The sequence below is a fragment of the Jaculus jaculus genome, chromosome 12 (genome assembly GCF_020740685.1).
Source record: "Jaculus jaculus isolate mJacJac1 chromosome 12, mJacJac1.mat.Y.cur, whole genome shotgun sequence".
NCBI classification, from domain to species: Eukaryota; Metazoa; Chordata; class Mammalia; order Rodentia; family Dipodidae; genus Jaculus; species Jaculus jaculus.
In genome coordinates, this window is record NC_059113.1 from 65,016,396 (window position 1) to 65,028,429 (window position 12,034).

Here is a 12,034-nt window from a genome sequence, read left to right on the forward strand (position 1 = left end):
TCCTAGAATTATTAGGTTATTCTCACTTGAGCTCCCCTTTCTATGTGTGTTATGTTCTTTCCTCCCTCTCTCATTCTTTCCCTTCCTCCCTCTTGGTCCCTTCCTTCTCTACTTCCCTTGTGGGAATGCACATTGTTTTATTTACATAGGTTCTCAAGGAAATAAGTCTACTTTTTCTTTTTTTTCTTTTTTTTTACTCAGGCAACTGGTTATCTAGGCAGCTGCACTCCTTAATGAAGCTGTTCAGCGACATTAGTGCAGCAGGATGATTTCCACTGAGGATGGATGTTCACCTATCCATTTTTTCACCAGTCATTCACTAAGCTCTCTGTGGCCCACACGATGTGCCTATTACTGGCTCTCCATTGCCCAAGACACTGCCTAGTAAGAGTGGTGCTCAGAAGCATGGAGACAGATGGCCTGGGCAGTAAGGGGAATTATAAGCTAATTTCTTTTTTCACAGAGCTATAATCCAGTTATGGGGCATATGAAACCTCCCAAACTGAAAGACTAGCCTTGCATGATGTCAGCTCTCATTGGTGCATTTCTAGAGTGATTTGATGCTCTGCGCTTTGGGCTACTTCACCATCTAATGCACATCTGTGATGAAACTGGCAGAGTATAAATGCATTGAAGGAGCTACTTATTTAAAACAAAGACAACAGACTTAATTTGAATAGTGAGGTATTTCAAAGCCCCAATATCATGACATCTCAGCAAGCAAGGCCCTTGTTCTTCTGTCTCACTTCAGAAACTGCTCCCAGTAAGCTGGATGGAGGGAAGGCAGACCTCCTTCTTTCCTCCACAGCCCCGTTTATGTGAGCCTATGTGCCTTTTTCTGGATTCATTTTTGTAAGAGAAGGAGGGAAGGAAAGAGAGAATACCCCATTGTTAATGTTATCACACCATTTACCATGCAAGAAAAACATTTCAAAGTTCAAGAACTGACCATTTTTTAAAACATATATGGACTGGAGAGATGTGTTAGTGGTTAATGTGCTTGCCTGTGAAGGACCTAAGTTTGATTCCCCAGTACTCATGTAAGCCAGATGCACAAAGTGGCGCATGTGTCTGGAGTTTATTTGAAGTGGCTAGAGGCCTTGGTATGCCCATTCTCTCTTTCGATATCTCTCTCTTGTCTACCTCTTTCTCACTCCCTCTCTCAAATAAATAAATACATAAATAAATTAATACACACACACACACACACACACGCACACACACTCCAGGGCCTCCAGCCACCACAAACAAACTCTAGATGTATGTGCCACCATGTGCATCTGGCTTTATGTGGGTACTGGGGAATCAAATTCCAGTTGTTAGGCAAGGCAGAAAGATGCCTTTGCTGAGCCATCTCTCTGAACTATTTTTAAAATTAAAGTCTTTTATTTTTAATTTATTTATTTTAAAGAGGGAGAGAGAGTGGACTCACCAGGGCCTCTAGCCACTATAAGCAACTCCAGACACATGGGACACCTTGTGCATCTGGCTTATGTGGATCCTGGGGAGTCAAACCTGGGTCCTTAAGCTTCACAGGCAAGTATCTTAACTTCTAAGTCATCTCTCCTGCCCTTTCCAGACTATTTTAACACCTCAGAGTAATATAAAAGGAACAGACCATGTTGAATGACTTACTTTTGTGACATCTCATTCTAAAGGGGCCTTTCAGTCCATTTTTCTCACCTGACAAGGCACTGCATGAATTTGTTCTCACTTTGGAAACTGGACCAGTTTCATTTGTATTCAGGAAAAGTGGAGCTTCCTTCCCTGGAGCAACAACAAAGGCTCTACATTGGTGTCACAGAACTGTCTGTAGATTATTCTTTCTACTTGGAGATGCTGTTCTGATCAGAGAATTCATTAATTCTAATCCAAATTCTAAAGTCGGCTTCTTGCCCAACCGTGGGAAGAAGATACACTGTGATGTCATCTTCAGTGTGTTCCTCTGAAAATCACCACAATGCTGTAAAAGGTTTAATTAGTTATGGAATTTGCAGTGAACTTGCCTAGCTACATAACTTTAGCCAACCTTAATTTTTAATCTTGATAAATACCTTTGAATTTTAATAAAGTAAGTTGTCAGCAAGTTATTTATTTCTCAAACATGGATTCTGATTATGTTCTTTTTTGTTTTTTTTTTTTCACTTCTCTGCTGTTTCTCCTTTTCCTGCTTCCACAGTGTTTGGATTTTACTAACATTGTTCACCAGTGATCTCCTTTTTTGTTGTTTTTTGGTTTTTGGTTTTTTTAAGGTAAGGTCTTGCTGTAGTATAGGCTTACCTGGAATTCACTGTGTAATCTCAGGGTGACCTCAAACTCATGGGGATTCTCCCAAGTGCTGGGATTGAAGGCATGTGCCACCACATCAGCCCTTATATTATCTTCTTATAAAGACCATAATTTTACAAATGCATTGGTAAAGTGTACCCTAATTGCTAAGAAAGGTACCTTAATTTTTTAGGAATATTTCAAGTTGTTTCTCTTTTGATACCAGAGATCAAAGTTTAGAGTTATCACTTCATTTAACAAACCATCTAGAAAAATATATGTGGCATTTCTCTCATATTACATAACATTTAACTGTTAACTATAAAGCCAGCCAGTGCTTTGAACTTTGTATTACCCCCTATAGGAGCAATCTTACCAGTCAAGGTTAGAACAGGATGTAGTCACAGAGTACAAATGACTTTCTTTCACTCAGAATCAAATCTGAGTTTTGCAATAGTAGTGAAAAGCAGTGGAAAATAATGATGTTAGAATCCAAGTATTAAAATAAATAGACAATGACTCCTTTTTGATGCATGTCTCCCTGGATTATCTTCTTTTATACCAACATTTTCCAAACTTTACTTGAGTTTGTTAACCTGAAAAACTGTTAAGGATTTATTTTGTCCCACTAACAAAAGGCGAAAGGAAAAAGGAATGGTGAGTGGTGCTGGAGATTGTGTGAATATTAGACCAGAGAGGGTTGTAAGGCCTGAGGAGAAATAAACTCACAATTATTTCAGATAGTAAAATCAAGCATAGATATTAGGATTGACACTTGACACTAGGTTAGAAAGTCCCTCTGAAAAGGATGAAAGAATGTAATATAGATGTGGGGGAAGAAAAGCTTCCTTGGGTGATGTTGTCCCTACATAAGATATATGTGTATAATAGAGAGGGAACTAGAGCTTGAAACTGATACACCAAGTAGGAAAAAAAGGATAGGTTGTTGACACAAAAGCAAAGCTCTAAATATACTAAGAATAATAAAAAATGATGAAAGTTCCCACTTTATCTGAACTAAAAGAACATAGTATAGTCATAGGAGATGATAAAGAAAAATAAGGTTCTAACAAATTGCCTCACAAATCAGTATTCCTTAAAACGTATTAGTAGGGTATGATAAATTTTTTTATAAATTAAACTAAAATAAAATTGAATTAAGTTGAATTAAAAAAGAGTACATCACCCTATGGAGAGTAAACGTGCTTTATGATATTGTAAATATTTGCTGGCTAATATGTACTAGATTCCAATGTAAAAATTAATTTGGATTTTGTTCAGAATCAGGGACTGATAGTGTGGTATCAAAATAATTATTTTGGCTGGAGAGATGGCTTAGCGGTTAAGTGCTTGCCTGTGAAGCCTAAGGACCCCGGTTCGAGGCTCGGTTCCCCCAGGTCCCACGTTAGCCAGATGCACAAGGGGGCGCACGCGTCTGGAGTTCGTTTGCAGAGGCTGGAAGCCCTGGCGCGCCCATTCTCTCTCTCTCCCTCCATCTGTCTTTCTCTCTATGTCTGTTGCTCTCAAATAAATAAATAAAAAATGAACAAAAAATATTTACAAAAAAATAATTATTTTGCAGGAGTGTCAGGTAGGTGAACTCTATGTGGAAGATTGATGTATTAGTACAAATTAAAAGGGATGAAGAATCCTGACAGAGTGACAGCAATGAATGAAGACAAACAGACATGGGATAACCCACAGAGGCCATATTGATGAGATTTGGTTCACTAGGAGCATATTGAGAGAACAAAAAAGAAATCAAAATTTCTTTTTAAATTGATTTTTAATTAGCATATAAAAATGAGTTTCATTATGAAATACATATCATTGAAACCTTATTTGCCCTTTTACTGGCCTCCTCCATCTCTCCTTCTTTCATTCAAAGGGTCTTCCTTCCACTTTCGTGTGTGTGTGTGTGTGTGTGTGTGTGTGTGCATCTGGATTCTGTATGAGGAAAAATAACTATAATATTTTGTTTCTGCTTTAATCAGGGTGTGTGAGTGAATAGTGAAAAAGAGAGATGGAGAGAAATGGAAGAACAAGGTAGATTTAACCCATTTCTCATCCAAACTGACCCATCCCTCTACTCCCTATACTCTCTCACCTCCGAGATGGGGACAAGTATGAGCACAAACAAGTCACAAACTCCCAGGTGATGAAGCCTGGAGGGATGGCTGAGGCTGGTGAGAAGTGTTCTGCTGGGAGGGCTTTATGTCCCTGAGTGCTTACAGGCAGTGCCCACTGTGCCCTGGACACACTGCTTGGCTTTGCATGTGCTTCCACCAACCCCACCTCACTGGATGGATTTATTTTTACTCTTCTTTTTGTAAAGGTAATCTTAAAGAGTGTTTCTCTTTTAGACATGGAAACTTCAATCAATTATGTAGCATGACAAAGAGACTCACAATGCATTTTAGGAAATCCAAAGCAATTGTATAGGTAAAATAAAGCTAAGGGTATTTGAGGAATTTATGGAATAACTATGAAATCAATATTTGCTGGATTGAAATGCGAATTTCTTTAAAACTACAAGAACATATTTTATCATATTAAGGGTAATCTTGCTCCTTATAACTGTTCACAGCTGGCAAGACTAATATGGGACTGAGCCAAATCATTGTATGAAAGGCTAGGACCCTGCTAGAAGGCTTTCACTTGTAAAGAATGTCTTTCTTTTGATGAGCAGCACAGTCATTTTCATAGCAAAAGGACACTTTAGAGAGTGAATTGCCTTGGGTTTCTACTTAGTGTTTTTGAAAGATCTAGATTGTGTGATTCCTTGATTTTATCAACAGAAACAGAAACACACCCTTTGTTTACCTCTCTTTTAAAATGTAAAACATAAAATAAAATGCATTGTTTTGTATCTGCCTGGCAGAAAACCCTTACTCAATGCTGTTTAGATTGGTAGATGAAAATTTCAACAAACACCAAGGAATAAGAATAATGTATTTCTGTCAATAAAACTAACAAGGTTTCCTATCTCTGCAGATAGAATATTTGTTGTGCTTTCTTTTGTTTTCCCAAGAATGCATGTTTAATCTGAATATATGATTGTTGAACCCCCACAGTCTCATCCTAGGTTGTTAATTGCTTTGTTCTTTTTTTGAATGCATATGAGCATATCCAGAAGCCTCACTCTGGCTTTTAGCTCTTGAATTTCCACCTTATTTTATAAAGTTCTTCAATAGTCCTTGGCTACTTCTGCTTTCTCTGTGCTTCTGTCACCAGAGCTAGGGGATGGAAATGTCCTCAGAAAATGTTTCCTGCCAGGGTAACAAGCTGTGGAAAGCAAACACCTTTCTAAGATGTCAGAGCACAGAAAGTTGCTCTTACTTTATCACTGGCCACCAGGAAAGAAGGGCAGGCTCCCACCAGCCACACCTTCAAGTAAAGGAGTCTGTCTCATTACAAGGGAACATGGGAAGCAGAACTACCTCACTGTTTTTGACAGTTCCTCCTCTTTGTCTGGTGGATGATGGAAGGATGACTCAGTGAACAGGAAAATTGAGGTTAAAAACTTTGGAAGCATGTAATGTCAGAGAGAAGTGACTCCTGCAGCTGTTGAAATAGGCAAAGTCCCTTACACCTTTCTAGACTTTAAAACTTTTCTACCAAGGACAGCTATTAATTTTGTAATCACACAAAAACAAAGAGAAATAAAAGCAAAAACACATAATACTAGTTTAGAGAAAAAGAAGTCTAATTGCTTTTTAAAGGATGGCATTAATTTACTTGGTGACACATTTCTTTAATGTTTTCCTCATTTGTAGCAAGCAATGTTTTACGTGCATGATATACTTACCATGCATTGCTGATGAAACATAAAGTCAAAAAAACATTTATTGAGCACTTATTACATGGCAGGGGGCTTTCTAGGCACTGTGGGAGATTTATGAATAAATAACACATGAGCCAGGCCCTGGAGAAGCTTTCTTATGATGCAGGTGGGACCAAATCTGTGATTGCCAGTGATCAGTGGTAGTGTGCAATGGCATACTGTTCCTTACAAGGACACAGTGTTCTTTGTCCATATTGAAGCCTTTGTCAGTGTGTGGTGGTTTGAATCAGATGTCTTCTATAAGTTCATGTGTTCTAAATACCTAGTTGACAGCATTTTGGGAGGTGGAGGCTTGCTGGAGGAGTTGTGTTTCTGGGGGTGTCTTAGGTATTATAGCCAGCTCCCTCTTAGTAGAATCTGGCTCCCTTTCTTTTTTAGAAAAATATTTTATCATTTGGTTTATGTGAGAGAGAGAGAGAGAGAGAGAGAGAGAGAGAGAGAGACAGGTCGAGAGAGAAAGAGAAAGAGAATGGGTGCACCAAGGCCTCTAGCCATTGCAAATGAAGACAAGACACATGCACTGCCTTGTGCATCTGCCTTTATGTGGGTACTGGGGAATCGAACCTGGGTCCTTTGGCTTTGCTAACAATCACCTTAACCACTAAGCCATCTCTTCATCCCATGGCTCACTCTCTTGCTACTGTCATTACCCGTTGTAGCAAAGGTGATGGTTGTCCAACTACTGCTCATGCCATCTTGGAACTTCTCTTTGAGACTGTAAGCCAACATAAAACTTTCTTTTCATCAGGTGCTTTTGGTCAGGTGCTTTGTCCCAGCAACATGAAGGTGACTAACAGAAAAATGGTACCAGAGGAGTGGGATTGTTGATATAAGACACCTGAGTGTGTGGCATTTGGCTTTCTGGAACTGATTTGTGGGCTGTATGTGGAAAGAATTGAAACCTTGGCCTATGTGTTGCTTTGCAGTGCTGTAAGCAGAGTTTGATGGACTACTTTGGTTGAGTTGAAAGATCTTAATGCAAGAAGAATAGAAGACTGAGTAGTTTAGGTTTGTGAGGGGGGGAAAGAGTATTGTCTGGACTGCTAGAAGTAGACTAGCTGACTTCTGCCTATGTCATGAGAACTTGGGCAGGGTTGAATTTAGAAGAAATGGACTGGTGTGAGCAGAAGGATATGGCACAGAAAGAAATGAAAGTATTGTAATTGTTTGAGATATTACCACCATTGAGATTGGGATGGCTGTTCTACATTGGGACAATAGAAAGAATGTTGACTCTCTGTAAAGTAACCAGCCTGAATATGAAGGAGTTTTCCTATTCTTCAAAGTCAGGTTTTTTTCCTTCCTACATTAACCAATTTGGTTGCCTACCTGGTAGTATGAGAGTATAATAAATGTGAGAGAGAAAGGATCATTGGATTTGCAATGCAGTTTGTTTTTGGAAATGGTTATTTGGGCAATATGAGGCAGAGTTGTTGGGATCCTTCCATGGAGACCCAATGGAGCCATTCATACAGTGGATTTTCTGTGGGTTGCAGTGGAGATCCCAGGATTATTGTGATGCTATGGCTCAAGTATGACTGCCAGGGAGAGCTGTTAAGGTTAAGATGGATTGTTCCCTGGGCTGTGAGTAAAGGGGCAGAATTGGAACCCAGAGACTTTTTTGGAGCTATGGGATTTGGTGTTTGTGATGTTTGTTTTAGATCTTGCATTTCCTACTTTTTTTTGTGGTGTGAATGTTTACTGTTTACAGGCCACAGTTAAGAGATCTTGGACTATGGGGATGTTTGAACACTGTTGAGATTTATAAAAACTATGAGGACTTTTAAAGTTGTACTCAATGCATTCCACTTTACATCATGGATATTTGTGAATTTAAGGGGTTCAAGAGCAGAATGTGATTTCTCAAATCAGATGTCCCCTAAGGGTTATGAATGCTTAGTTCCAAGCTGATGACAATTTGAGAGGCAAAGCCTTACTGGAAGAAGTGTGTTATTGTAAAAGTAGCTGCAGCACAGAGGTACAGGCAGATCAGAGTTTCTTTGTGTAGCTAGGCTGGCATTGAACTTGTTATCCTCCTGCCTCAGCCCTCCTAATGCTGGTTTTTAGTCATGCTTTTACTTGAAATAACTGAAGTTTCATGAAGTTGCAAGAAATAATACAGCAAACCCTGTTTGGTCTTTCACCAGCCTCCCTTATGGCAACATTCATAAAAGTATAGTACACAATCACAACCCAAGTATTAGCCTTGAGACAGGCAAGGTGAAGAACATTTATAACATAGGGTTCCTTCATGTTTTCCTTTCATAGCCACACTCACTCCCCAGATTCTCCTCTCTGCCCATAGTCCCTTAGTAGTCACTAATCTGTGCTCCATTTCTCTAACTTTTCAATTTCAAGAAATACCTACTTACATATTTATGCCTTATACACACACGCGCACACATACATGCATATGGAGTCATATATTACTTGAATTTTTAAAAAAATGGAGTGTAATTCTCTGCAAATCCATTTGAGTTGCCCATCAATACTTTGTTTCTACTAATGCCAAGCAGTAGAGAGCAGGGAGAGATATTCACCTACTAAAGACATATGGGCTATTTCTTGTTTGGAGATTATAGTGATGGTTTTTAATCATGGCTGTAACAAAATACCCGAAGAAGCATCTTAATGAAGAAAGGTTTTCCTGTTGGCTCACAGTTCCAAGGTACATCATAGTGAGGAAGTCATGGTGGCGGGAATGTAAGGCAGCTGGTCACACTGAATGAATACTTAGGAAGCAGAGATGAATGTTGGTGCTTAGCCAGCTTTCTCCTTTTTATTCATTCTGGAACTATAGCCCATAAAGTGGTGCTATCCACATTCATGATGGGTCTTCCTTCCTCAATTAACCCTTTCTGAAATATCTGCCACAACCTTTGGGTCTATTTTTCATGGTGACTCTAAAGTCAGTTAACTTGACAATGAAAATTTAAGCGACACAGAACTGCAACACAGAAAATGGTGACAAAAACATTTGTTTATATTGTAGGAATATATGTTTTCATTCCTCTGGAGTAAGTTTCTGGGACTGCAGTTGTTGGTGATATGGTAGACAAATAGGTGTTTAGTTTTATGGCTTTGTTGTGGTTCTAAAGAACTGCCAAAATTTTTCCCAGAACAGCTATACCATTTCATATGAGTGCTCAGGTTTCTAGGCATTGCCACAAGTACCTGGTGTTGTCATTGCTCCTTTCTTTCAGCCATTCTGATTGATAGGTATGGAGTGGTATCTCACTGCACTTTCACCTTTTATTTCCATTTTCTAATTATTTTGAGCATATTTTATGTTTATTTGTCATGTTCTATATGTATATTTTTCAGGGAAATCAGTCTCATGCCTTTTGTTTGTGATTGGTTGTTTTCATGAGCTGACTTTAGAGAGTTCTTTATGTAGTCTATATATGAATACTTGGTTACATATGTGGTTTATATTTTTATCCTATGTAACTTGTCTCTTCATTCCCTTAACAGAAACTTTTTGTTGAATCGAAATTTTTATTAGGATGAAGTACAGTTTATTAATTTTTCCTCTTATGTGTTATTCTTTTAGTGACCAATTTCTATATGATCATGGAGATTCTCTCTCTTTTTTTTCTGTAAAGATCTATAAGGGTTTTTTGCCTTACATTTAGAGCGTGATTCATCCTTTCATTAAATTTTGGATAATATATCACACTTACATCAAGATTTAATCTTTTAAATTGTTTAAAACAATGTAAATACAAGGATGTCCAATTCCTGAAGCACGACTGATTGAAAACCTATGTGTCCCTGGGCTTCTACAGTAAGTGAACACAAATTTTGTGGCTTAAAAAATACAAATGTCTTCTTCCATGGCTGCAGAAGTATAAGTCTGAAAAAAATTTCATCAAGATATATCCCCTCTAGTGGCTCTAAGGGAAAACCCTTCCTTGTCTCTCCTACCTTCTTACACATCTGCAGAGCCTCTGTTTCTTAGCTTGTTATCCCATCACTGCAATCTCCATCTTCACATTATTCTCTCTCTTCCTGTCTTCTTTACTCCCTCCTTCTTCCTTTCTCTCATACGTGCCTCTCTTTGCCTTCTTTATATTGGATTTAATACCTATTGTAGTCCAGGATGAACTTAACTTACTTTAATTATATCTGCACAGACTTTTTTTTTAAATTTTTTTATTTATTTATTTGAGAGCAACAGACACAGAGAGAAAGACAGACAGAGGGAGAGAGAGAGAATGGGCGAGCCAGGGCTTCCAGCCTCTGCAAACGAACTCCAGACGCGTGCGCCCCCTTATGCATCTGGCTAACGTGGGACCTGGGGAACCAAGCCTTGAACCGGGGTCCTTAGGCTTCACAGGCGAGCGCTTAACCGCTAAGCCATCTCTCCAGCCCCTGCACAGACTTTTACTTTAAATAAGACCACACTGTAAGGTTATAGCCACCAAAAACCCAGATGAAGAAAGTGCAAAAAGTAAAACTATAAACATCACTTACAAATATAGCCACAACAATTCTTTGTAGTATTGGAAAGATGGCTCAGTAGATAAAGTAATCACTATTCAAGCTGAAATACCAGAGTTTAATACCCAGATGCCATATTAAAAAGCCAGAAGCCATGGTGAGCTCCTGTAATCCTAACATGCTGGCACTGAGATAGCAACAAAAATAAAAAAATAAAAAATGACAGACACAGAATTTCACAGAAGCAAAGGAAAGCAGACTGAGAATGCTGAGCAAGAATGCAGAGCGAGGATCCAGAGGAAGAAACCATATATTAGATGAGGTGGGCAGGTGAGGACCAAACATGAAAGTTCCCCTCTTGAATTCTCACATTTTGATGTATAAATGCCTGTACCTACAAACATACACAAACACATGCACACATGAACATGCACACACTCATAGACAAATAAATACTAAAAGAAAAAAAATTTTTGTAATACTTAGTGAGTAGAAGTCAGAAATATGCAAAAAGAACAATACACTATGACTAAGTAGGTTTAGTAAGGATATGCAAAGCTTACTCAATATTCAAAACTCTTATCAATATTAAATCATATCTAAAGGCTAAATAATAAAAAATCCTAACTGTTGAAGCAAAATCATTTGACAGTTTTCAACATTATTTCATAAGAATTCTCAAAGGAACTGAAAGTATCAGAAAGGGTGTCCAAAGGTCAATAGAGTAGCTATAAGACAGCCCTCAGTTAACATCATACTCAATGGTTCCCTCTAAGATTAGAATGAGGCAAGGATATCAGCTCTCTCTATTCCTGCTCAACACAGCAGTATTTTCAGACAGCAATGCAATGCAAAGGAATAATAACCAAAAGATAGGAAAGGGAGAAATAAAATGTGTCTTCATCTGAAGAGACTATAACCACCTACATAGAAATTTCTGGAAACTATCTGCAGAACTCCAGGGGCATTGGAAGATACAATTAAGTATGCAAAGTATAGTATTTCTATAAATTAGCACACATTAAAACCAAAGTTGAAACTATAATGCCATCTTAAATTGCTCCCACCAAATGAAGTATTTATATATAAATCTAATAAAAATATGAGCAGGGTACAAATGGTGAAACCTCGGAAATCACCAGAACAGAGACAGAGTGCACCCTCCCCTCCTGTGTTTTCACAGAGGTTGTTAGAAATTGTATTAAATCTTCAGAGATTTAGTGAAATTTAGCAGTGAAACCATTTGGAACTGGAGATTAAATTTTGGGTTATTAATTACAAATTCAGTTTCCTTAAAAGTTACAGGACTGGGGCTGGAGAGATGGCTTAGAGGTTAAGTGCTTGGCTGTGAAGCCTGAGGACCCCGGTTAGAGACTTAATTCCCCAGGACCCACGTAAGCCAGATGCACAGGGGGGCACATGCGTCTGGAGTTCGTTTGCAGCGGCTAGAGGCCCTGACGCACCCATTCTCTCTCTCTC

General features: G+C 38.6%; 1 protein-coding gene across 5 annotated transcripts in view; it reads left to right on the top strand.

Annotated features, from left to right (window-relative positions):
- Positions 1-12,034, top strand: part of Ntrk2 (neurotrophic receptor tyrosine kinase 2) — a 426,243-nt gene that overhangs the window by 303,639 nt on the left and 110,570 nt on the right. The gene's annotated exons all lie outside the window — the stretch shown is intronic.